We start from the raw sequence: 24,980 nt of genomic DNA, 5'->3' as shown, positions 1-24,980 counted from the left end.
CTACCAATAAAAAATCGTGCCCAGGACCGGACAGTGTAAGCTACACTGCCTTTTCTCACCTGAAAAGTAAGGCCAAGGTTTAGCTGCTCGCTGTTTATAACAACTCCTGGGAGACCGGAAGCCTTGAAAAGTGTTGGAAGCGTGCGCGTGTAATACCTATTTTCAAGCCTGGAAAACATGAATTGAATTAGACGCTTACCGTCACATTGCGCTTCTAACCTGTGTCGGACAGCTTATGGAGAAAATGGTACACTCGCGCCTTACCTGTGACCTGACGAACAGAGGAATTTATCCTACAGCCATGTCTGGTTTCCGAAAAGGACACAGCAGCATTGACAACGTTACTGCCCTCACAAATTGTGTCAAACGCTGAAAAATAGAGTGGTCTATGACGCATGCTGTGTTTCTTGACGTGAAGGAAGCCTTTGAAAACGTCACACATGAAGCAATTTACACAGCCTTACAATTAATTGGAATTTCTGGGCGGATGTATAACTGGCTGTGCGATTATAAGCACGAAAGACCGATTTTCATGTCAACAAGTGAAGGTGACGCAGTTCTGCGTCAAATATCTCACGGAGTACCTCAGGGAGGATTTTAAGTCCCACGCTTTTCAATATCTCACTTGTTAGCTTGGAAAAATGCTTGCCTCCTAAAGTTGAAATATCCCTTTACGCGAATGACATATGTATATGGTGTTCCGGACGAAACAGGCGCATTGTGCATTTCCGATTACAGAGGGCAATGGGCTGTATCGAATCGCTTTTAAGTAAGCGCGTTGTCGTCATTTCGCCAGATAAAAGCTAAGGGATAGCATTTTTGAGGCGCGATCTTTCACGCTACGTGCTGAACGTTGCTGGCACGCCAATACCATACGTTACAAGCCATAAATTCCTACTCGTGACATTTGACGGGTCGCTGTTGTTGTCCCCACATGCACAACAGCTTAGAATCAAGCTCTGCTCTTACGCCACTTTCTTTCGTATGCTATCCACCACCAGAAAAGGCTGCTCTGCACCTTCATTACTACGGCTCTATGGTGTGCTATGTGAAGGCCTCTTACGCTACAGTCTCCCAGCTCGTCAGGGTATCTCAAAAACAAACTTCAAACTCCTTGAAGCTATGCAAGCTAAGGCCTTGAGAATCTGCTTCAGCCTACCTCCACAGTGGGTACTCTAGCACAGATCAGACGTCTATCTGCATCAGTACAGCTAACCCAGCAGTTGTTTCGTGCCCAGGTGCGGTTCGTGGCTCGTGTACCTCACCATCCACTCACAGCGCAATGCACAGAGAAAGTTTCTGACCTTTTCCCACCACACTACCAGCGCCTGGTCACGACCTCCTCCCACCTTGGAGGAACACAGCATGCCAAATCAAGACAACAGTTCCTAGCATCAAATGAAAAGCAAACACCCGCGGACCTGCACTTAAATATTTTGCTCATGAACACATTTATGGATGCTACATTGCGTACCATCACATCTACGCTGACGGCTCTGTGACATGCGTCTCGTCAGCGATTGGCGTCTGGGTTCCGTCAACGCGCACCACAATTTCGGTGTTACTGAGTCACCGCACCTGGACTACTGCTATCGAGCTGGCTGCTCTGCGGGCAGCATTTACTTACATTGTCTAACAACCGCCAACAGCGTTGGTTATTTTCAGTAACTCTCGGGCAGCATCACAATCTATAAAGCCATCAGGAAGCCTTTAGGAGCCGATCATCAATGACTTAAACAGATTCCACTCCGATGCCTATGAGCTTCGCCACCGTGTTGTATTGCAGTGGTTACTTGCTCACTGTGGACTTGCAGGAACGATCACGCTGACGGTACAGCGAGGTCGGCGAATGGCGACACCACCTTGGTCCTACGTATATCATTTTCCCGCAGTGATGGCGCAAGGCATCAGACTAAATCATCCTGGCTGACGCAACGCTCTTTGTGGTGTGACCTGTAGCATCGATACAGACCCCTTCTACCTATCGACCGCACTTGACTCCTGCAGGCCACGCAATATAGCTATACGTGATCAAAATTGCCTCCACCTAATTCGCCTGGGCGTTCCCTTCACTAAATCCCATTTACATAAAATTGGTGCACAAAGTAGCCCTCTGTGCCTCCATGTGCTGTGCCCGTGTATCTGCCACATTTGTTCCCACGCTGCCAACTCCAACAAATATCGCAAACATTTTTCAGTGCTTTAGGACTCCGACAGGATGGCCCCGTGCGCCTGGAGCATGTCCTTGGACCATTGAGGGACGTGGCTTCGGGTGTGCGATGGACAAAAGCATTTTTAGTGTTTTTAAGAGACATGGGTTTGGTGGACATTCTTTGGCAGTTGTGTTTGTGTGTGTTTGTGAGTTCGTGAGTTTGCTTGAATTCACCATTCACCGATTCTTTTTCTCTTCTCCTTTTTTTCACCATCCTCTTCTCTATTCTTCCCTTCTTTCACTCTCACCTGAAGTAGCATGCCAGGCCGACAACCAGGCAGACCTCTCTTGTGCCATTAAAGTTCCCCTCCTCCCCCTCTTTGTATGCCATTAATGGCTGCTGATTGGAAAGCCAGTGGGTTGCACTGGCTCGAAACACTGGATCGGGTAGCGCCCTAGTAAGATGCCATTATAGGCCTTTATTGGAGCCATGTTCTCCGGTATTTGACCAGTTGCGCGCCAATATCGACGTGCTGCTTGGGTGGTCTAAAGGTTATAATTGGAACATTTTATTTTAATGTGTATCAGCAATGGTATATGAGACTATAGGTGAGGACTCAAGATTTGATACAATAATTTAGGCGGCAACTAAAGAAAGTGTCCTATATAGTCTGATAAGGATTGGGTGATGAAAAGAATTACAGGGCCTGAAAAGCACTAGTATTCCGTTAGCTGTTTTCTTTTTAACATCCTGATATGAAGACTGCATTTAGGACAGTTAGTTGGCATCTAGGAATTTACATCCTGATTAGGCATAATAGGATTGGTGTTATGCGTACTGATTTAATAATGATCTTGCTTTTGGTTTGCTAGCTGAACATCATAAACTTAGTTTTAGACGGATTTTTGAGCAAATGAATTCTTTTTCACAAACTTCGGCAGAATGAGGCTAAGGTTTAGCTCCGTTTTTCTTTTATTCATGGAGTCGTGAGATGGAACAGACTGTGTTGAACACTTTACATATTTAACGAGATGGTTAAAATATACTAGCAATAAAACTGAAACCCATTCATGTCCCTAAGTTAATAATACGAGTGTCAGAAACAGCGACAGGTATGGTATTTGTCTGCTCATAGTTCAAGAATCAGTTGTACAATAATTTAAGAGGACATTCAGATCAACTAGAACAGGGTAGTTTCGGTAGAAGTACTTCGTGTGTAGTAAAATCAAAATTTACAGTAAAAACGATAAACTTAGAGCTACATAACTACCTCGATCAATTTACGTTTGTTATTTATTCGTCATTTCTAATATTACAAGAATACTGAAAAACCTAAGAAAAAACCGGAGAGTCTTGGTTGCTTCTCAAGGAAGTTAAGGAAGCGCAGACCGATTCGGTATTTTTGTAAATTTACTTAAGAATCGTGCTGTATCAAGGAAGTTAAGGAAGCGCAGACCGATTCGGTATTTTTGTAAACGTACTTAAGAATCGTGCTGTATAAATTTGCCTGCGGATGGGTATTTATGCCTTGTTGCCCTTTTTATGTATAAGAGCTATATACCTTGCCTTTGAATCTAATAGAAAAACGCTTGTCTTAAACAATAGGTCTCACGCGCTATGATGTCAACAATTCCTTTAAAAGTGACCTGCGAAGATATTATCCAGCCCCAAGGAAGGTATTTTAAGCGTTTAGAATGAGTAACCTGGCTTCTTTAGCATCACTTGGGTAAAGAAAAATTTTGGAGACTCTTCAGCTCCGCATTTAAGGTCATGACTCGATAGAGTTAATGGGTCCCCTCAGCGACTACACTTCATCATATTACCTGATCACACCCTCTATTAATACTGCTGGATCGCATAACAGAACTATACAGTCGATCACGTGCACTCGCTCCTCACCTATATGCACTTTGCTGCACGCTTAACCACTAGTTCCTTAATTATAGTCCCTCTCTAATCACACACATATTCCTCAGCATAAAGTCATAAGCTAACACATTGTGAAAGACCATATGTCATATATGTAAAACCCCGCATTAACCAAGCCGTATAAACGTGCCTGCGTGGTCTGTATTTAGCGTGTCTGACTCGCCATACAAAAGTGAGGGTTTCCACTCGCTCCCCTCAATTCTCCAAATATCTTTTCGCCTCAATGAGTTTATGTACGCCACTTTATGTCTTACATTGTGAGTCACGGTACAACCATACGAGCCGGAGTAGGAACTTTGACATCCATTCCGCGTAAAACCTGAAAAACGCATTTCGTATGTCGTGGGGGCACTGGAATTTTATGATATATTTCATGTAAGAGGGAAAGCCCGATTCAGTTAAGACTAAATAGTCTAGTTCTGTTGTGTTGCTTGAAAAACATTTGAGTTCTGGTTTTATTCCTTTGTCATGTGTAAATACCGAAATTAAGTAATCATTGAATTCAGCAGCCTTTGCGACAGCTTCATTTGGTGATGGAATACTGGTTTGACATGGTTTTGAATTAAGGTATCGCCAAAACTTTGCAGGAGATTCCTTGATAAACTTGCTTAAGGGAAGATTTATGTATTCAGCTTTTGCCTTTTTTCAGCTGACTGAAGCGCATGAGACAATTCGCGTAGTTTAGTAGCGTTGCCGGGAACCGAAAGTTTATTTCTCAGTTTCCTCTCTTCTTATTCTTCTCGTCATTCAAGATTTTTCTTACGTACTGGTTTTGACCATTGTAGGAACATATATTCATAAGCAATGCTGAATGATTATCTCAATGACTAACCATATTCTATATACTGAAACTCTATTATCATTGGCGTTCGAACTAAAGGTGGAGCAAGATTCACCCAGATAACCAAGAACGCTGACATCGTCGGCGTTTTCCCAGTCGAAAATGCTGTACTCGTTTTTTCGATTGGTGGTGGCGCACCCCATAGCGAGGCACATTTAGTCGCTCTCTGGTCCGATATGCTTTCGAGAAATTTCCATGAAACACTGCCGTATGCGATATTTTCACTCGAAAACGTCAAGTCCACTACGTTCGTGCTTTTTGCAGTGACACGTGTTGGCTCCCGAATGAGCTGTCTAAGACCTAAACTAAAACTTAGTTCTAGCAGCGCACCTGCATGATGGGTATCAGTCATTTCATTATCAAGAGCGTCCCAAGCTATGCTAGTAAGTTTGAAATCCCCCGTAAGGATTATTTTATGAGTGAAGTGACTCTCCATATACTTTGCTAGAGTGTGTACATTTTTCCTGAATAGAAAGATGACTTTTCCATCATTATTTTCAACCAGGGTGCTTAAGCGCCAACAATTTCCGGCATAGGTGGGACAAATATTTTTCCTCATCAAAATTGCTACGCCACCAGCACCTTTACGCATGGCAGTATGACGCGGAGGAAAGACATCGCTACTTGAAATGCCAGGAGAAAGCCATGTTTCAGTGATTGTTACAATATGAGGAGAATGTTCGAGCAAGAATGCCTCAGTGTTCTGTGGTTTTGTTGACAACACTACTGGCGTTTATGTTCACTATAAATAAAGTGGGAGGCATATCGTATTTGCTCAGTTTTTTTCCTTCGTGTGGCAGGTTTCAAACTGCTGTTCTGGTTTGTTTATCTTCGTTCCAGACGTAAACTTGTTCATTTCTCTTGATCTTGTCGTACACAAGAGAAACTTTGGCGCCGTTATCTCGATCGACCTTGCTGCTGTCCGAAAGTTTTTTCCTTATATATCGTACACAAAAGAAAAAATCTTCGCCAAATTATACACTAATATTCTTAATCTTGGAGCAGTTTTCTTGATATTATCTTTGTCCTTGAAACTTTCCAGCTTAAGAATAACCGGTCGCCACTTGTTTTCGATATTAGTGCCTAGCCGGTGCATTCTCTCGTTCTCGAGATCGTGACACCGAACATACCCTTAATAATGTCTTCCGTGACTTTTGATTCGAGCTCAACTACGTTCTCGTTCTCTGCTTCCGGAATAACGAAAAAAAATAGGTTTGATATTTTGCTTCTATTCTCGAGGTCATCAATCTGGTGTGCAAGTCTACTAATGGTATTTTCAAATGTGTCTATTTTATCCAGAACACCTGCAATTATCTCTTCAAGATGCGGCAGGGTATCTAACTTAGCATGAATAGCTTCCAAGGATTCATTTAGGGACTTATTGCCATCCATTAAAGCGCTCATGTCAACAGCCAACTTGCGAATTTCGTTCAAGGCTTCCTGGTTGCTGGGACCAGGGTTTCTTTCAACGTCCCCAACAAGCATCAGTAAGTACTTCAAGCGCGCTACTCTTTTACCCATATTTGAACACACTTGGCCTGGGTAAGGCAGCACCACAAGAAAAATGTCGTTACTTTTGTCACACTTTCCAAAATGTTTTCTCACCTGGACCAAGATTATGAACGGATTACACAACATGTTCAGTGCAGTGCCGCCTTGCCCAATGCCGCTCCCGGGCGTGTCACGCTCTTTATAGGTGCATGATGTCGATAGCGTTGTGGTCGCTGTTGCGCATTTGACGGGGAGCGTGGGGGAACCGGTAGAGCTGTCCGATAAATGCACCGCATCCTAGCTTTCTAAGAGAGCCTTTGCAGCCGTCGGTGAAATGCTTAGGAAAATGGGCATTTGACCCCATCTTGAGCAGATGGAGTCAAATACCCGTTGATAGTTGAGGGTAATGGAGTGGTTTCTAAGAGAAGGCAAGCGTAGTACGGGGCGGCAGAAGGTTAGGTGGGCGGATGAGTTTAGGAAGTTTGCAGGCATAGGGTGCGCGCAACTGGCAAAGGACAGGGTTCATTGGAGAGACATGGGAGAGGCCTTTGCCCTGCAGTGGGTGTAGTGAAGATGATGATGAAGATCAGTAAAGGGAGAAACTTTGGGCTATGGCGCTCTTTGGGCAAAGATGGACTTGCGCCGTAAAAAATCATCAGATTCCCTACCTTACGATTCTCTTGCAAGTGGCCTCAATTCTTGTGTTGAGTGTTGATGGCTTCCAAAATGATCAAGGCATTGCTTCCGGCCGTCCTACTCACTTACCTGAATAGCTGTTCAAAATCTGCGTTGGTTTGCTTGGGAGGGCTGTGCGTTCAAAATGAAGATGCACCCCTTGGCTCTTTTGCGTGGTGTAATTTCATTTAGCACGTGCTCAGTGTCCGTGGCTTGTCTCGGGTGTTCGATCGTCGTTATCACGTTGTCCACAACGGCCCCCGCCTTGCCTTGCGATTGGCGGACGTGCAATCTTGGTTAAAAGTTTTAAGGGCACAGCATTCAGCTGCAGCGATATCAATGTTCCTAGAGTGCTCCGTGTAGCGAATCATTCAAAATACAAGTCAAGCAGGAAGCTTATCTACCGCAAGTAGAAATCTTCTGGAAGCATTTGAAGGTCGCTCGGTTTTTATTAGTGCCGCATTGGATCTGTTATGCGGCTGAAGCGAAAAGCCCTTGGCCGTAAGACTTTTCAGCAAGGCTGTATGTCGTGTATCCACCGAATCAGTTTCACAGCCACTTTCCGGCACTGCTACGACATCTGACTTCACTTGTGCAGTCTGAATGTAGGATTTTAGGTTCGTCTGCTGCTAGCGGGAACAACGGCAGTTCCATTGCCATACGTCCAGTCTTTCGTTAGTATTCGTGCTGTGTCTGGTCATTATGCCTGATCTTGACTACACACCGACTCGCTGTCACACGGTAGTCCAGTCTTTCTGTAAGCCCTAACCTTTAGCCTTTCTGAGTACTGCGTCCTGTGCATGTGGCTTATCACCTGAGCTACCTGCTGCAAAGCAGACTGCATTTGCGCATGCCACTGTTGCTGCATCCGCTGCATTTGTTGGAGTTGCAGTAGCAGCCGCTGGAACATGGGCTGCACAGTCATTGCGATTCCCTCTTTGAGGTCCGAAGCCTGTGACTCAGCCCTTGTAGCCTTGGCCGGAGGCGGATGCATGTCGCTTTCCTGCCGCCTGGCTATAACTGTGCAATTATTTCTTGCGCCGGGATCGCACCCTTCCTTTCGTTTCTACTGTTCACAATTATCCTGAGTTCCTCGACTTTGTGAGCCCGCTCACTGTTTCTTACTTTTTCCGACTCCAGGTCTAATTACAGCGGCAGCCTGCACATGTCACGCGGAGCCATGAAAGTAGGGGCTATAGTAAAACGAGCTTTTGGGCAAGTTGGTATGTATGTGTTTCTCCCCTTTTTTGTGCTCGTAATTTTTTACGCTGCAGTTATGTGGAAGTAGGGGCTATAGTTTACCAGCATATCTTGTTGGCGTTGTTGTCCTCTGTTGGAGTGACACATACCCACATTGGAGATTGGCCAGGGTGCCTTGTACAGTCAAGCAAGTGTGAAACATCATTTAAGCTAGTCGAGGCCGAAATTTGGAAGCAAAAATGTGAATTAGAACAATCTAAAAAGCCTCCCTGACGCAAGGATGAAATAATGGAGATAAGTGGAGATAAGAGAGTTCGGCAGCGGTGCACCGGCGGCCACGCACCTTAAAACGTATTCCTGCTTTTGCAGCTGATAGCGCAGTGACACCTACCCTGACCGGATTGTCTACCGGGCCGGGCCATCTACGCATCTTCCGGTATCTACTGGCTCTGCTGCGCATCAGGAGCTCGACAACGACGACTGCGCATCGACAGGCGCCTGCTTACGCTATAAAAATCGGAGCGCGGAATCGGCTTGCTCAGTTCGGCAGCGGTCAACCGGCGGGCGCACGCATTAAAACGCTTTCCTGCTTTTGCAGGTGAGCTAATTTTTTCTAATCACTTTCTTTACTTTACTACTAGTGCGCCGCTGCCGAATAGTGCCCTATGTATGCCTTTTTTGTTGTTTTTTGTTTTACTAAAATCTGTTGAAGAAAGATGCGAAAGACTCACGAGAGCAGCTTGATGAATTCCGAAGAGATATGCGCGTTGAAATGTGCACACTCAAGGACAGTGTCAAGTTTTGATCGGACACGTGATAATATGATACAAATTCAGAAAGACATTAAAGAAGTGAAGGACGACAAGAAACTCATTCGAAAATACAGAGAACATGAAGAGAAAAATCTGGCCTTGCAGGCTCGAGTTGACGAATTACAACAGTACCAAAGGTCGAACAATCTAGAAATCAAAGGACTACCTGAAAGCTTTAACGAAGTGGCTGCATTCAAAACCATAGCTAAGACACTGGGTGAGGAACTGACAGATACCGATATTGACATAAGCCACAATGTTGGAAGTGCGAATTTCAGTGATAAAAACGTAATCATCCGCTTTAGTCACCGGTCAAAGCGAAATAGCATCTTGGCAAAGGCACGGAAGACACGCCTAACGACTGAGTCCCTTGGATTTGATGGCCCAAGAAAGTCAGTTTTTGTTAATGAACCTATCACTCGAACAAATAAAGTGCTGCTTGGTGCTGCTATTTCTCGTAAGAAGGCAGCAGGTCGGAAGTTTGTTTGGACGAGCAATGATAAAATTCTTGCAAGGCAAAGCGAAACATCAACGGTTCTACGTATAACATCAGTGCGTGATTTCGATCTCATGTCGTCTGGAAACGTAAACTCTTCCGCAACTGTAGACTCCTCATGAGGTAAAATGGGTGGCAACTGCAGAAAGCTTCGAAAAACACAGAAATGCTTGTCCCAGTCCTCCCCACAGATTTAAAAACCTACCTTAGAATTGACTATCTTTTCGACGCTCTGCTGAAAGGCTTTCATATCAATGGCCGGTCTCTTTGCAATAAATTTGATGCATTTTCCATGCTACTGGCAAGTTTTAGTTACGACTTTGATGTACTCATGATATCTGAGACGTGGCCATGTGTTAACGCTTCCCTCATATGAATCGTTCTTCATAAATCGTCAAAATGGACGGAAAGGCGGTGGTGTGTCCCTGCTGGTGAATCAATCCATGAAGTGGCAACTGCTCCCAGAGCTAAGCTTCATAACTGATTGTTGCGAAGTTCTCACAGTTCTCAACTGTATTGTTTTGTCAGTTTTTTTTACCGCCCTCCCAGAGGTGATGAGAATGCTTTCCTGGAAAGTCTGGACTCCCTTTTTCATTTCATTGATGATAAGAAGTACAACGTTGTATGGGGCGGTGATTTTGACATTGATATGTTGTGTAATAATACTAATCAGAAACATTTTGAATTTCTTCTTTCCTCAAATGGCAGCTCAAACATAATTAGAGAACCCATTCGCATTACTTTCAATACGGCAGCGTTGCTTGATCTTTTTATTGCTAATTTTTATACAGTCCACTTTGAGAGTGGTGTAATCTGCTGCGACATTAGTGATCACATGGAAATTAATGTGTGAAGAAAAACGTCGTACAAAGATGTTGTCTGTTCAGCCTTATTACGGCCAAATAATCACTTAGCATAGACTGAAGACCTTCCGCAGAGCACTAGAAAATGAGACATGGGATGACATTTGTTCTATAATGTGTCCTTATAGCACATACCACACTTTTTACGCAAGGTTATCGCTCTGTATCAAATTAATTTCCTCCTTACAAATGTAACAAAACGAATAATTAGGAAGCCATGAATTTCATCGTCTTTGTTGCATCTCTTCGAGGTAAAAAACAAACTTCACTGGAAATTTATCAAAACGAGAGAGCCTGATGACTGGACACAGTACAAAGCTTATCGCAACCAATTAAACCGCGATATTAAAACCGCTAAGGACTCTTACTATACTAATATCTTTGAGAGTAGCGGTGGTCGTACGGATGTACTGTGGAAACAGCTTTCAAACATCATTAACCCTTCAACTATTATCAAAGCTCCTGATATCTTAACAGTTAATTGTGCTGAGATGAGTAGGCTCGACTTGGCTAATGCGTTTAATGATTCCTTCCTTGATAACTCGCGGTCCCAATATAACCCGCAAGCGTTCGAATTTCTCAAGACTAACAACCCGCAGAGTGTTTTTCTTACTGCAGTTGACAATGAAGAAGTTCAATCAACCTTCAGGAAACTACACAATAGCCCTTCGCGTGATGCGGACGGACTTCAAATTTCTTCTGTTAAGTGTGTTATAGACGTTACTTCACCATCACTGACACCATATCTTTAATCTATGTATTAGAACTGGTACGTTTTCCACGGAGATGCAAGTTGCTAAAGTACTGCCTGTATTTAAAAAAAGTGATCGCAATAATATCGCCAACTACAGACCAATATCTCTTCTACAAGTGTATTCCGAAGGTCTTGAAAAAGTGGTCGCTAAACGCCTGCACTAATTTTTGGATCGCCACGCTATTATCACCCGCTCTCAACACGGTTTTCAGAAAGGCTTTTCTATTGATACTGCATTGGTGGCCCAATATAAATTTATCCAAGAAAACTTTGGAGAAAAAAAGATCACATGGGGTTTTCATAGACTTTAAAAAAAGCATTCGAAAGCATTAGCCATGACACTCTTCATGCGAAAATTCAGAGATATGGTGTCAGGGGCCATGTGCTAGAGCTAATTTGTTCTTATCTTTAGCACAGATATCATTATGTAGATATCAATTGATGCTTCTCGCACAAAACTCAAATCAAAACTGGCGTTCCGCAAGAGAGTATCTTAGGTCCACTTATGTTTAATTTATACATCAATGTTATTACCACTATTAATAAGAATGCATACTTTATAATATACATGGACGACACAAGCATATTCTTCAGTGGTTACAGCCCTGATGACCTCATTATCATTGCAAATAGGACGCTTTCAGCGCTTATCCACAGGGTAAACTCTAATGCTCTACAGATAAATGTTTCAAAAACGAAAGCAATGTTCTTTCGACCGAAAGGAAAAATATTAAGCTTCTCCAGACAACTTTGCTATGCCTCGAGTAGTATAGATATTGCTAAACAGCTTTAAACATTAGAAATCTTGTTTAAAGAAAAACTGCTCTAGGATACAAATATTGATCATATATGCCTTAAGGTTGCTCGTGTAGTAGGCGTACTATAAAAGTATCGCCATTTTTTCTCTACCTCAATTAAACTGTTTCTGTTTAAAACTCTCTTAATGTCACATTTCATTTATTACAACCTAGTTAGGGGAACTGCTCGAAAGACCACTCTTCAAAACATTTACCTCCTTCAAAAGAAGGCCTTAAGAATTATTTTCGACCAACCATATGATTATCCTTCCGCAGCCCTTTTTCACAATAGTAACGTGCCGAGAATATTTAGTCTCTTTGATATACGTCTGTCCTTGCGCTACAAACAGGAAACCCGGGACAAACTTTCAACAATATCTCCAATCGCTAAGCATCCCGGCCACGGCGGTTGAACTTCTATGGAGGCGAAATTCTAGAGGCCCGTGTACTGTGCGACGTCAGTGCACGTTAAAGAACTCCAGGTGGTCGAAACTCTCGGAGCCCTTCACTACGACGTCTCTCATAGCCTGAGTCACTTTGGGACGTTAAACCCCTATAAACCAAACCAAAGCATCAAATCGCTAAGCTTGAACTCCTAGTGCCCACATACCCGCTGCGCCGTCCACGGCACTACACCCCTAACACGCCACGAACTAACTACGGTCTACAGATGCTTAGATATTCTCTTCCCGCACTACTCAACCATCTCTTTTATGCAGGCATTGATATTAATAAATGCAGCAGTGCTGACCTCCTAGTGTTGTTTCGCTAAATATCACTCTTTTTTATAGTTTGTGGTTGTTATGTATTTCCATACGGTCGAAATATGCAGGCTCGTTGAATGCTTAGCCTAACCCGTCAGCACGCCAATATCATGTTGTCTTCATACATGTATGTTGAAAATTGTTCTTTTTTATGCGTTGTCAATGCGTTCACTGCAGTGAAATTAAGTGCCATTATCTCATTATATAGAATGTTTAAATAATGATTTAATTTAAGTGCATGCTTTACAATACAATACAATCTTTATTCAACATCTCAAGGATGTTTGGAGTACAGACAAAAAGCCTGACATAGGCTTGACTAGGCCCGCACCCCAATACATGGCAAACAGAGGCAGCGCATGGTAAAAATATAAAGAGGAAAAAAAAGAGAAAAGAAAACACAGCATTTGGATTTTGGGAACGCAATCTGCAGCTACTGCTGCAGTAATAAAATATATATATATAAGTGCATAAAGCAGACTAATAAGTGACAGTGAAACATACGCCAGTCCAAGTTGTGCATACATCAATAAGACATACAGGTAATGAAATTATTACATAACATATAGAAGCGTGCACAAACCTAGACTCCCGTATAAGATAGTTGAAATATATCTGGTAAAAAGTAGAGATACAGAAGTAAATGCAAAAAAAACAAATTGTTCCAAAGAATAAGAAAAACATGTTCACATTCTAATTCTATACAAATTTCTTTCGTAGGTTTTTCAATGAAATAGATTGTATATCTGTGTTCTTGTCCTTCAAGAAATCATTTAGCATTGTCGGCAGTTGGAATTTCAACATTTGATTTCCATAACCCGTACGGCATTTACTCACATTCCATTGTTCGGGCTTGCGCGTTGGGTAGGTAGGAGTGTACTTTTCCAGTCCGGCCAGCAATTTTAATGCATTTATATTTTTAGATTATTCTAATATATATTGTTTAGACAGTCTATAGGGGTACATAGATTCTACACTAACAATGTTCAGCTGCCTGTACATGTCCTTCGTATGGCTTAAATAGGGTGCTTTACAAATTATGCGGATGGCACGTTTCTGTAGCAAGTGAAGATCATTAATATTATTTTTGCTTGTGGTTCCCAATACAAGTGCGCCGTAGTTGAGCGTGGATGAGAATAAAGAGTTGTAAAGCAGAATATTAACTGCTCTTGGAAAAGTAAAACAATGACGCCGCATGAGACCAACAGTTCTCGAAAGTTTTTTGATGAGGTCATTTATGTGCTGACCCCAGGACAAATTTGCAGAAAAAATAACACCGAGCGACTTGAAACTCTGCACAACCTCTATCTCTATACCCTCAATTAGAATTGGTGGTAGTACATAAAGTTTATTTTTTGGATGAAACATAACAGCCTTGGTTTTTCTAATATTTAACTTCAACCCATTTTTTGCTGCCCAGGTGCTAACTATACGAAGTGCACGATTAGCACGACGGGACAAATCTGCACCGGAAGAGCCGGAAAAGAATAAACTTGTATCGTCTGCATAAATTATGTACTTGGCCGTTGGGTCAGTGTTTACTATGTCATTTATATATAAAACAAATAGAAAAGGACCTAGAATGCTTCCTTGCGGAACGCCTAGTTTAACCGGTTTTACGGTGGAAGAATGCACTGTTATCACAACACACTGTGATCGGTGTTCAAGGTAGGATGAAATTAACTGAAGGGCTACACCGCGAATACCATAACACTCCAACTTTTCAATCAGTATACGGTGACTAATATAGTCAAAGGCTTTTGTAAAGTCAAGGAAGACACCAAGGACCATGTTTTTGTTTTCAAATCTTTCCAGGATAATTTCTTTTTGCGTAAGTAGCGCTAATTCAGTGGACCTATTTTTTCTGAAGCCATATTGCGCGGGAGCTAAGATGTTACAGTGATCGGTGAAAGAAGTTAGTCGTTTGAGAATAACTTTCTCAAGTCCTTTAGAAAAAACTGGAAGTATTGAAATAGGACGGTAATTACAACGGTTGTTTCGGTCGCCCTTTTTATATATTACGGTTATCTTGGCACACTGCATAATCCGGGGAAACACCCCTGATGAAAGGCAGATGTTGAATATATGCACCAATGTATGGGCAATTAAGTCTATTACATGTTTTATAGGCTTCACTTGAAGGCCCATTATGTCAGGGGAGATGCTGTTTTTTAGGCTCGCAAACGTAGTTATTATTTCAGTTTCCGAGACCGGCTCCAAAAACACAGCTTGTGGGCAAGAAGTTTTCATGAAAGTTGAGTAGTCCCCGCCGGACGACACTGAGACCAGAGAAAGGAAGTGGTCATTGAAAGTATTTGCTAATCTCTCCCCTGATATTTCTACGCCATTATTATCTAGCTTTGTGATCGTCTCCGGAGATTTGCCGAAAATTTGGTGCAATCTACGCCAAACCTGACCTGATTGCTGATTCGAGGAAGTTAAAAGATTATAGTGGTAACGATTCCTAGCAGTACGAAGTTCTTTGGTGACTTGATTTCTATACCTCTTAAAGGCTTCGAGCGCGTCCGGGCGCTTGCTTTTGATAAATTTCCGGAAAAGCCGGTCACGCTTTTTAATGCGGTTTAGCAGTTCTGACGTTACCCACGGTTTCCGGATTTTCTTTGACCTATGAAAACTTTTTTTCGGAAAGCAGGAATTATACAAAGACAAAAACTCTTTTAAGAACTTGTCATAAGCTACGTCAGGATTATATTCAGAGAGGACGTCATTCCAGTTTACTTCTGCAATGCATTCACGAAAGCTAGATAACGTGCTCGGATTGATTTGCCAGCGGAGCAAAGGCAGCTCAGATTTCGCATTGATTTTAAAACCGTGATACACTGAGAGAAATATCGGAAGGTCATCACTCAAAGAGTAATTAATGATACCAGATTTAATACGACAAGTTTCGAAGTTAACTATAAAAAGATCAAGAAGTGTTTGGGAGCCAGCTGCTAGCCGTGTAGGTGACGTTATCACATTTTGGCATGAGTGAATATTCAAAAGGAATTCAAATTTCATCTTTGGGCTATTCTCAGCCAGAAAATTAATATTGAAGTCTCCACCCAATATAATGTAGAGGTTTTGAGCATTGACAAACTGTAGCAAAGAATCCGTGAAAGTGAAAAATGAAGAGACGTCACCGCATGGTGGACGATAACAACTACACAATAAGTATTTGCGCGATTTTAGTACAAGCACTTCGAAGTCAGTAGAAGCACAACAGAACTCATCAAGAACTTCGCACTCAATTTCGTTAGAAATGAGCATCGATACACCGCCACCACGTTTACCTACACGATTAACAAAGTAAGATTTGTAGCCAGATAGCTTAATCACGTCCTCTTCACAGTCAAACCAGGTTTCTGAAAACATCACTACATTAAATATAATATTGGCTTGGCTAAAGAAAACCTCAAGAGCGCCATCCTTATTCCTGCCAGATCGCAGATTAAAATGAATGCAGTTCAAACACTGTCGAGAATCACCCAATGCACAGCCGTCCAGCTCCGTCGCGTCAACTAAGCCGCTCATACACGAAGCCATCATGAGAGAATTAGGACAGATTTATATCTCGGCAACACGCTATCAATCGACCAGCGCTTGAAATATGCGGAAAGACAACTTCGCGCTGTTGCGCACCATTCATACTGGAGGCGGTGCATTAGGCTGGCATTCAGATTGTTCGATATCAAATGTACGCAGAAACCTGCGTCAACATATGACGACTCATTGAGAATGCTTTGTGCAAGCAATATCGGCAGTGGTTTAACTTTTAAAGGTCTGCGTAAAAAAAAAGGGGGGGAATTCAAGCGCCCACGGGCACAAAAGAAAGAGACGTGCACTGTCGTAATCAACTGCAAACCTAGTGTACATGTTACAAAAGGGCGATGAAGGCGGGTTTCTGGTTTCCGCTCGAAGAGTAATCGTTGGTGCTACGTTAGCTTCGTTGCAATCTGTTGTGTGGAAGTCTGAAAACTTCCACCGTATACCGTTCCATTTTTTGTGAATTAGTGGTACCATTACGCGTTCAACGTCCTGACAGGAAACGTTTTTAGACCTAACAGCGCCGCTCCAACGAACGTTAGTTTCCATGTTCTGCTCCATTGTTTGTTTGCTTTTTTCCCCCTTTTTGCAAGTCCTAGCTGATACAGGGACACTTTCACTGCATCTTTTCAAGATCGCTTTCCTGCTTGATGACCAGTGCGTCAGAGCCATCTGACTTTCTAGCGAAAATTTTTCTGTTGCGGCACCAGACATACTTCCAGCCAGAAGAACGCTTTTTGGCAGCAGCCATTCCCAAAAGAAGCTTGAGAGCAGGGCACAGGTGTTCATTAACAAACACAGGGGATTCTGAAGTGTTGCCAAGGTCGGAATTGTTAAGGCGCAGCTTTCTAGCTTTTTCGAGTAAGGAATCCCTCTTTTGGCGCTGACTGAACTGAACGACAATGCAGCTGGGCTTATTCTTGGACGGGACGCGATGACAAGCCTCAATGTCCTCAGGGGCAATGGCCACACCAGCGAGCGCACCAATTTCACAAACAATGCTGGTGACGTCCTCGTCGGGTTTTTCATCTAAGCCTTTAATTTCAACGTTTTTTTTTCTCGAGTATTGCTCTGTCTGTGTCAGACGGAATTCCGTGCCAGCTAGGCGTTTCTTAAGGGCATCAAGCTCAGCACGCAGTGCATTGTTTTCTCTTAGTGCAGCATTCTCTGCCTTGACGTCACTGCAATCTTTCTTAAGCTCTTCAAAAACTTCATTCATGTGAGTCATACTTTTTTTCATTTTCACGCGCTTCCGCACGCAGTTCCCTCATATCGGCACGTAAATCCCGTTCAACTGTTTCACGGGCTGCCTTTATCTCCTGCCGCAGTTCTTCCCTCAGATCATTGATTTGTTTGCTCATTTTGAACGAAATGCACAGCAAAGTAACTTCGCACAATCTATATTGAAACACACAAGGGCAGCAGTGACAGCGAACGCGCGCGCAGCGTGCTAAAATAAAGAGGGCTGACAAACCAACCTGCAAAACAGACGGAATGAAGGCTCAGAGCGTGCAGTCCGCTGCGCTGCCACTGCTGCCAAATGAGGAGTGGCTATGCCGGGCGGTTCCTTTTATGCGCTCTGATGATCTTGGTGGCGTCAAAGTCCCAACTGCGCAGAAGCTTCGGTCGTTTTTCGCACCACCTGCCGGTAGAGACGACAATCCCGATGACGGCTTTCTTTCTTGCTTCTGATAACTACACAGATGATACCGGGATTCTGCAAAACAGACGGAATGAAGGCTCAGAGCGTGCAGTCCGCTGCGCTGCCACTGCTGCCTTTATGTTATATCGGGAACTCAGTTTGTTTCCGCTCTTCATTCGTAGATTGTGAATCATGCCTTAGGTTTATGTATGTCTTTCTTTTTTGCATGTGGCCAATGACGCCACTGATGCTGGATATTGTGGGCCTGGGAGCTTGTCATGCTACGGCTTTTTTCCCGGGGCCCACTGCTCTCTGTAGCAAGAAATACATAAACTGAAACTGAAACTGGTTTTAGGAGATATCTCTTGGTGCTTGCCCCTGAGGAGAGAAGAAACGAAATAGAAAGAAGAAGCCCTAGATAAACTTTTCGCAGAGAAGCAAACCGTCGAAAAGAGAGGAGAAAGTGGGCTCGGCGGACCCAGCGTCAGCATGGGGCTACAGAATCCTTTCTGTTGCCTTGCGCAGGTTATCTTCCTTGGTCTGACCGGAGCGTATGCACAGCCTTACCCATCATCAGGACACACGTGCAGCATTGCCTCAACCACGTCGTCAGCACATGGACATCCCTACTACGTACCCTGCGACGTCACATATGCAGCGCCACCTTTGGGACAGGTGACTTCGTCAGAGCTTCCTTTAAAAGCCCGGCCAGCAAGTTCCTGCTTCAGTGGGCTCGGCGGACCCAGCGTCAGCATGTGGCTGCAAAATACTTTCTGCTGCTTTGTGCAGGTTATCTTCCTTGGTCTGACCGGAGCGTATGTACAGCCTTACCCATCATCAGGACACACGTGCAGCATTGCCTCAACCATGTCATCGGCACATGGAAATCCCTACTACTTACCCTGTGACGTTATATCTACAGCGCCACCTTTGGGACATGTGACTTTGTCAAAGCTGCCTTTAAAACATCAGCCAGCAAGTTCCTGCTTCAGTGGCCGCGGCTGACCCAGCGTCGGCATGTGGCTACAGAATCCATTCTACAGCCTTGTGCAGTGTTGGGGACGAGGGGTCCTTGAGTGAGCTGACTCTTTCAGCGCCGCAGGTCCCTTCTCCGAATGACGTTGTCGGACTTGGTTATGAAGGAAACTGTACAGGGGGTTTATTTTACATTATCTACAAGATTTTGGAACCCATTGAAGGGTGATGGGGGAAGGTCGGAGGATCTGAGAAGATCTGAGGATGATCGAGGATTCTTTCTTCACGGCACTCGTCGTCCGGTTTAAAAAGGGTCCGGTCCCTAGGATTCCCCAGGTTCGAGGAAGTCTTCGCCAGGTTGGGCGTGGCCTAACTTGCGTTGTCGTACACACACACCACTTCACATAGGGACACGCCCCCGTCACATGCCTCGCCGGAGAAAGAGGGTGCCGCTGGACAATCGCCCTCACCAGAGAGAGCGTTGTCTTCGCGTCCGAACGAAAGTTCTCACGCTCAAGCCGGACACGTCTTCCGGGAAGTCCGAATGGGCGAGGCGCCGGCGAGCAGGCACAGTTGAAGGGGTGAGTCACCCCTGCTCGGTTCTGGCGGTCGCTAACTGCCTCCGGGCCGCACGATCTTCCGGGAACAATGTTGTTTTCAAACGGCAGTGGAATCCTCCGTCTCTAATCCAATAAACCACGCGAGTACCGGCCGTGGGAACCAAGGTGCATATCGCCGTGCAGGGACCCCGGCTGCAGGTGTCCTGGCCGAATACGCAGCTCAATCAGACCACCGGCTGTCGCCAGAAACCTTACAGCTCCTCCGCGGCCCGAAAAATCTCGAATGTCCAGCGTTGATGACCGCTGGGCAGGAAGAGATGAGATGGCGTCCGTGTTGGTCCCCTGGATTGCAATATGATCGCCCCCAAGGCAGAACCCAAAGCACCACCAACAAAGGAAAGCGAAGGTGGGATGTTCCAAACAGCAAAGCACTGCCCCATCCGCAACCGCTCGGACTTCGCCAAAGAATCACCAGGCTTCTTCCATTGACATTACACTTTTAAAAATATTGTGTTCAAATTTGGGTTAATGTTGTGCCGACTGAGCGCGAAACATCTCCTTTTGAAACTGCCACAGCCGGATTACTCGGAACAAAGTAAAAAAAAACACTCACACAGGAGGAGATTCCTCTTAGTTCTCCCGCTTACATCAGTTTGCTCAAGCCATCAGCATTTCCGTGCAGTTTCCCCTTCTTATAACGCACCGAGAAATTGTACTGTTGGAGAGCCAGACTCCATCTGAGCAAGCGACCATTTTTGGGGGACATCTGTCGCAGCCACGTTAAAGGACAATGGTCAGTCTCAAATACAAACTTTGCTCCGTACAGGTAACACGACAACTTCTGCGCTGCCCAAACTAAACACGCGCACTCTTTTTCGGAAGCGCTGTACTCTTCCTCTCTACTGGTCAGTTTGCGGCTGATGTACAGAACTGGGTGTTCTTCATGGTCGTAGCCGACTTGGCTTAAGACAGCACCCAGCCCTCTATCACTGGAATCACACTGGACTATGAACTCTTTCCCATAGTCAGGGGTCCTGAGCAAGGGTCCGGACACGAGTGCTTCCTTCAGGCTTTTGAAGGCGTTTTCTTTTTGGTTATCCCAACTTACGTTTGTAGGTGCTCCCTTTCGTAAGGCGTCAGTTAAGGGACTAGCCCACTGTGAGTAGTTAGGAATATATCGCTGGTAGTACCCAACTAATCCCAAAAATGAGCGAATGGCCGTTTTCGTCCGTGGTTGCGGAAATGCTGCGATCGGAGCAATCTTTAACTCGGATGGGCTCCTAGTTCCCTGGCCTACAACGTGGCCCAAGTACGTCACCTGTGCGCAACCAAATCTACACTTTTCTGCCTTCAGTGTCAGTCCAGCCTGTCGAAAACTGGAAAACATGGTCTTTAGGTGTTCTAGATGCTCTTGCCAGGTTTCCGAAAAAATTGCCACATCGTCTAAATAAGGGAGTGCAAAGCACTGCATGTCCTTCAGTACGATGTCCGTGAGTTTCGAGAAGCTGTAGGGGGCATTCTTCAACCCAAAACTAAGCATTAAGGGTCGAAAGATGCCCGCTAGGGAGATGCAAGCGGCATACCTGCTCGCGCTTTCTGAGAGGGGAACTTGCCAATATCCCCGTACGAGATCGAGGGTGGAAATGAATTTCGCGCCGCTCACCCTTTCTATCCTTTCCTCTATGTTGGGAATCGGGTATAGCTGATCCCTGGTAATTGCATTAAGCTTTCTATAATCCACGCAGGGACGAGGATCTTTCCCTGGGGCCTCAACAAGAATTAGCGGTGAGGTATAGTCACTTTCCGCTGGCTCTACAACCCCTAACTCCAACATGCGCTGAATTTCCGCGTTCATTATTTCTTTTTGCCGCGATGATACCCTGTAGGGTTTCGACCGTACCGGGTCATCCGAGGTGAGCTCGATTTCGTGTGTCAGGGGGTGTGTCTTTCCCGGGCGACTGCTAAATAGGTCAGCGAATTCGCTCAACAACTGCTTTAGCGTGTCGACCTGTGTCCCGCTTAGGAAATCTGCATTCACGGAGTGAGCCAGAATGTTTTCCACGTTGTCACTAGCGTCCGCACCTCCCTTCCAACCCTGACTCTCGCTGCCCAGCTCTTCTGGTTCATTTAGAGTCAGATGACGATCCCGCTGCGTTCCACGAACGGCTTCATCAGATTGTAATGATAGATTCTCACCTGCTTTCCCCTGCCTGGAACCCTTAGCGCGTAATTCGTCTCCGAAAGTTTTTGCAACACTTCTACTGGACCATCCCAGTGAACTTCCAGATTGTTTTTTCTCGATGGCCGGAGGATCATCACGCGATCGCCCGCGGTGAAACCTCGAAGGCGAGCGTTTCTGTCATAATAGACCTTGGCGGCCTCCTGGGCAGCTTTCATATTTCGATTTACTAATTCCCTCGTGTTGTTAAGGCGGTCCAGTAGCTTAAGCACGTACTCAACCACTGTCTGGTTCTCTCCTGTCCCTTCCCACATTTCTCTCAGCATTCGGAGGGGAGAGCGGAGGGCTCTTCCGTACACGAGTTCTGCTGGCGTAAACCCCGTAGCTTCGTGGGGGACTGTTCGTAAAGCGAATAGTGTGGCCGGCAGACAATCCTCCCAGTCTGCTTTATGCTCATAACAAAGAGCGCGTAGCACCCGCTTCAGCACCGAATGCCATTTCTCTACACTGTTGGACTGCGGATGATACACCGAGCTGTGCAACAGTTTTATTCCGCATCTTTCTAGGAATGTGGTCGTCAAGGCGCTTGTAAAGACCGTCGCCTGATCGGCTTGGATTTCGGCCGGAAATCTTATTCTCGCGAACACTAACAAAAGGGCATCAACTATTTCTGTGGAGCTCAAGTCCTTCAACGGAATTGCTTCGGGAAATTTTGTAGCGGGACATAGCATAGTAAGCAAGTACTTATAGCCTGCTTTCGTGTTAGGCAAAGGGCCTACTGTGTCTATTACAAGCCGGCGGAAAGGTTCCGAGATCATTGAAACAATTTTCAGTGGAGCCTTCCATGTCTCTCCCGGCTTGCCCACGCGCTGGCACGCATCGCATGATTTTACGTAGCGTTCTGCATCTTTGAAACAACCCGGCCAATAATGTTCTATTAATAGGCGCTCCTTTGTTTTATTGATTCCCCGATGTCCTGCCCAGCCATTTCCGTGGCAGAGACTCAGAATGTCCGCTCTGTATTTTTCGGGCACGACCAGCTGATCAAATGTTTTGCCTTTTCTGTCCTGGTAGTGTCGGTATAGTAAGCCTCCCTTCTCATGCATCGTTATGTTGCGTCTCGCGATGCCCTCTTTAGCTGTAAGATGCAGTCTTTCCAAAGTGGGATCCTGCTTCTGTTCTTTTGTTAGGGACTCCCTGTTCACCTGCAGAAGGCGATCAAAACTACGCGATGTTGGAGATAAAACGGATCCTTCAGCGTTTTTTGATTCCTCTACCGACTTAGTGGTTGAAGTCCCTCGTCGCTCATTTGCTCGGTCAGCTGTCTGCCTTTCATTCCTCGTTGGTTCACTTCCCTCCTCATATGATTGCATCGATATGCTGGCTTGTGCGTCTCTGGCCACCTGAGGTTCGGGAATCTGACTTAGTTGAGATGCGAGCTGACGAGTTTTCGATCTTGTCAAAGCTTGTATCACCCCGCTTCCGAGTTTCTGGCCTCTCTCGCGTAGCAATTGGTCTGATCGATTCGAGAAGAGGTATGGATATTGAAGTGGCACGGCCTTCAAAACTGCGGCCTCAGTGATTAGCTCTCCAAACGGTCCACAAATTATCACTCTAGCTATGGGAAGGCATACACTGTGTTCTTCTACTGCCTGTTTTATCCACGAGACTTCTCCCGTAAAATGGTCCACTGACACGTAAGGCGGGTGGACAACGTCCATCGTCGCGGCGCTATCACGAAGCACCCTGCACGGTTTCCCGTTAACGTGCAGCTCGTGCAGGTATGGCTTAAGGAGCTCTAGATTCTCGGCGTTATCCTCGACGCACGAGAACACCAAACGTTGCTTTGTACACTTGGCTGCAAAGTGCCCGACACCATTGCAGTTGTAGCAACGAAATGGCCTACTAGCCTCAAACTCTTTTTTCGCGGCTTTGTCTGCTCCCTGTCTCTTCGCCTGTTCTTCACGCTTTTCTGGCGCTACCTTCGTTGCCTCTGATTGCTCCGAACTTCTAGCACTTCGCGTCTTTCTGCTAGGCTCTTTATCTCGCATCGCGTTTCGAGCGTGTGACGCACCCTCTTCAGTGCTCAACCTTCTGCGCGAAACGTACTCCTCTGCTAGCTCAGCGGCCTTTTCAACTGTGTCGACTTTTTCCCTGTCTTGTACCCACAGTTTCACCACTTGGGGAATGCTTCGGTAAAATTGCTCAAGGCAAAAACACTCAATGATTTTGTCTCGGCTTTCATAAACTTCGGCTCCTTTTAGCCACTCTAGCAGATTCGTCTTTAGTCCATACGCGAAATCCGGATAGCCCTCGCTATCGTTTTTCATTGCGTTCCTGAAGCGCTGTCGGAAAGCTTCGGCTGGCAGCCGGTACCTTTTTAACAGGCTGGCTTTGACTTTTTCGTAGTCAGCTGCGTCTTGTGTGCTAAGTCTCGCTATGACTTCAGCTACTTCACATGGCAAGAGTGTCAGAAGCCGTTGCGGCCATGTACTGCGAGCAAAGTTCTCCCTTTCGCAAGTTCTCTTAAAGTTTCCCAGGTACAATCCTATGTCCCTACCACTTTCATAGGGCTGCATGAATCTGTTCATTCTATATGATTGTACATCGCTTGCTCTTTCAGGAGACCCGGCTCTCGAACTGTCGCCTTTTTTTCGATTTTCGCTTTCAAGATGCAATCGCTTTAGATTTCTTTCTTCTTTTTCAGCTTCCCACTTTTGCCGTTCTTTCTCTTTTTTCCATTCCGCTTCCCTTTTTCTTTTTCTTTCCTGTACCAAATTCCACGTATCTACCAGCTGATCGTCATCTACGTGTTTTTCAATTGTCTTGCATATTTCAAGTTTTGTAATTTTTCTCTGTACTTCTATTGACAGTTCCTCGCATAACAACAGCAAGTCCGAATTTGACAATTTCATAAGGTCCATGACAATGCCTTCTCCGCTTTGGCAATGCTATCTTCAAAATGTCGTGAGATTACCCTTTCTCAATTGACATACACTTCCCAGTGATTCTAGATTAATCTCTCAAAATCTGAAGCCTGGCGAATCCTATAGCAAAATGCCGAAACGCTTACCGGTTGAGAAATCACGATGTCGCACGGTCCATCCCAGCTGCTGCCAACCAGTTGTTGGGGACGAGGGATCCTTGAGTGAGCTGACTCTTTCAGCGCCGCAGGTCCCTTCTCCGAATGACGTTGTCAGACTTGGTTATAAAGGAAACTGTACAGGGGGTTTATTTTACATTATTTACAAGATTTCGGAACCCATTGGAGGGGGATGAGGGAAGGTCGGAGGATCTGAGAAG

This window comes from Amblyomma americanum, chromosome 4 (assembly GCF_052857255.1).
Source record: "Amblyomma americanum isolate KBUSLIRL-KWMA chromosome 4, ASM5285725v1, whole genome shotgun sequence".
Taxonomy (NCBI): Eukaryota; Metazoa; Arthropoda; class Arachnida; order Ixodida; family Ixodidae; genus Amblyomma; species Amblyomma americanum.
The sequence above is the reverse complement of the archived record's forward strand: the minus strand, read 5'-3'. Positions refer to the sequence as shown.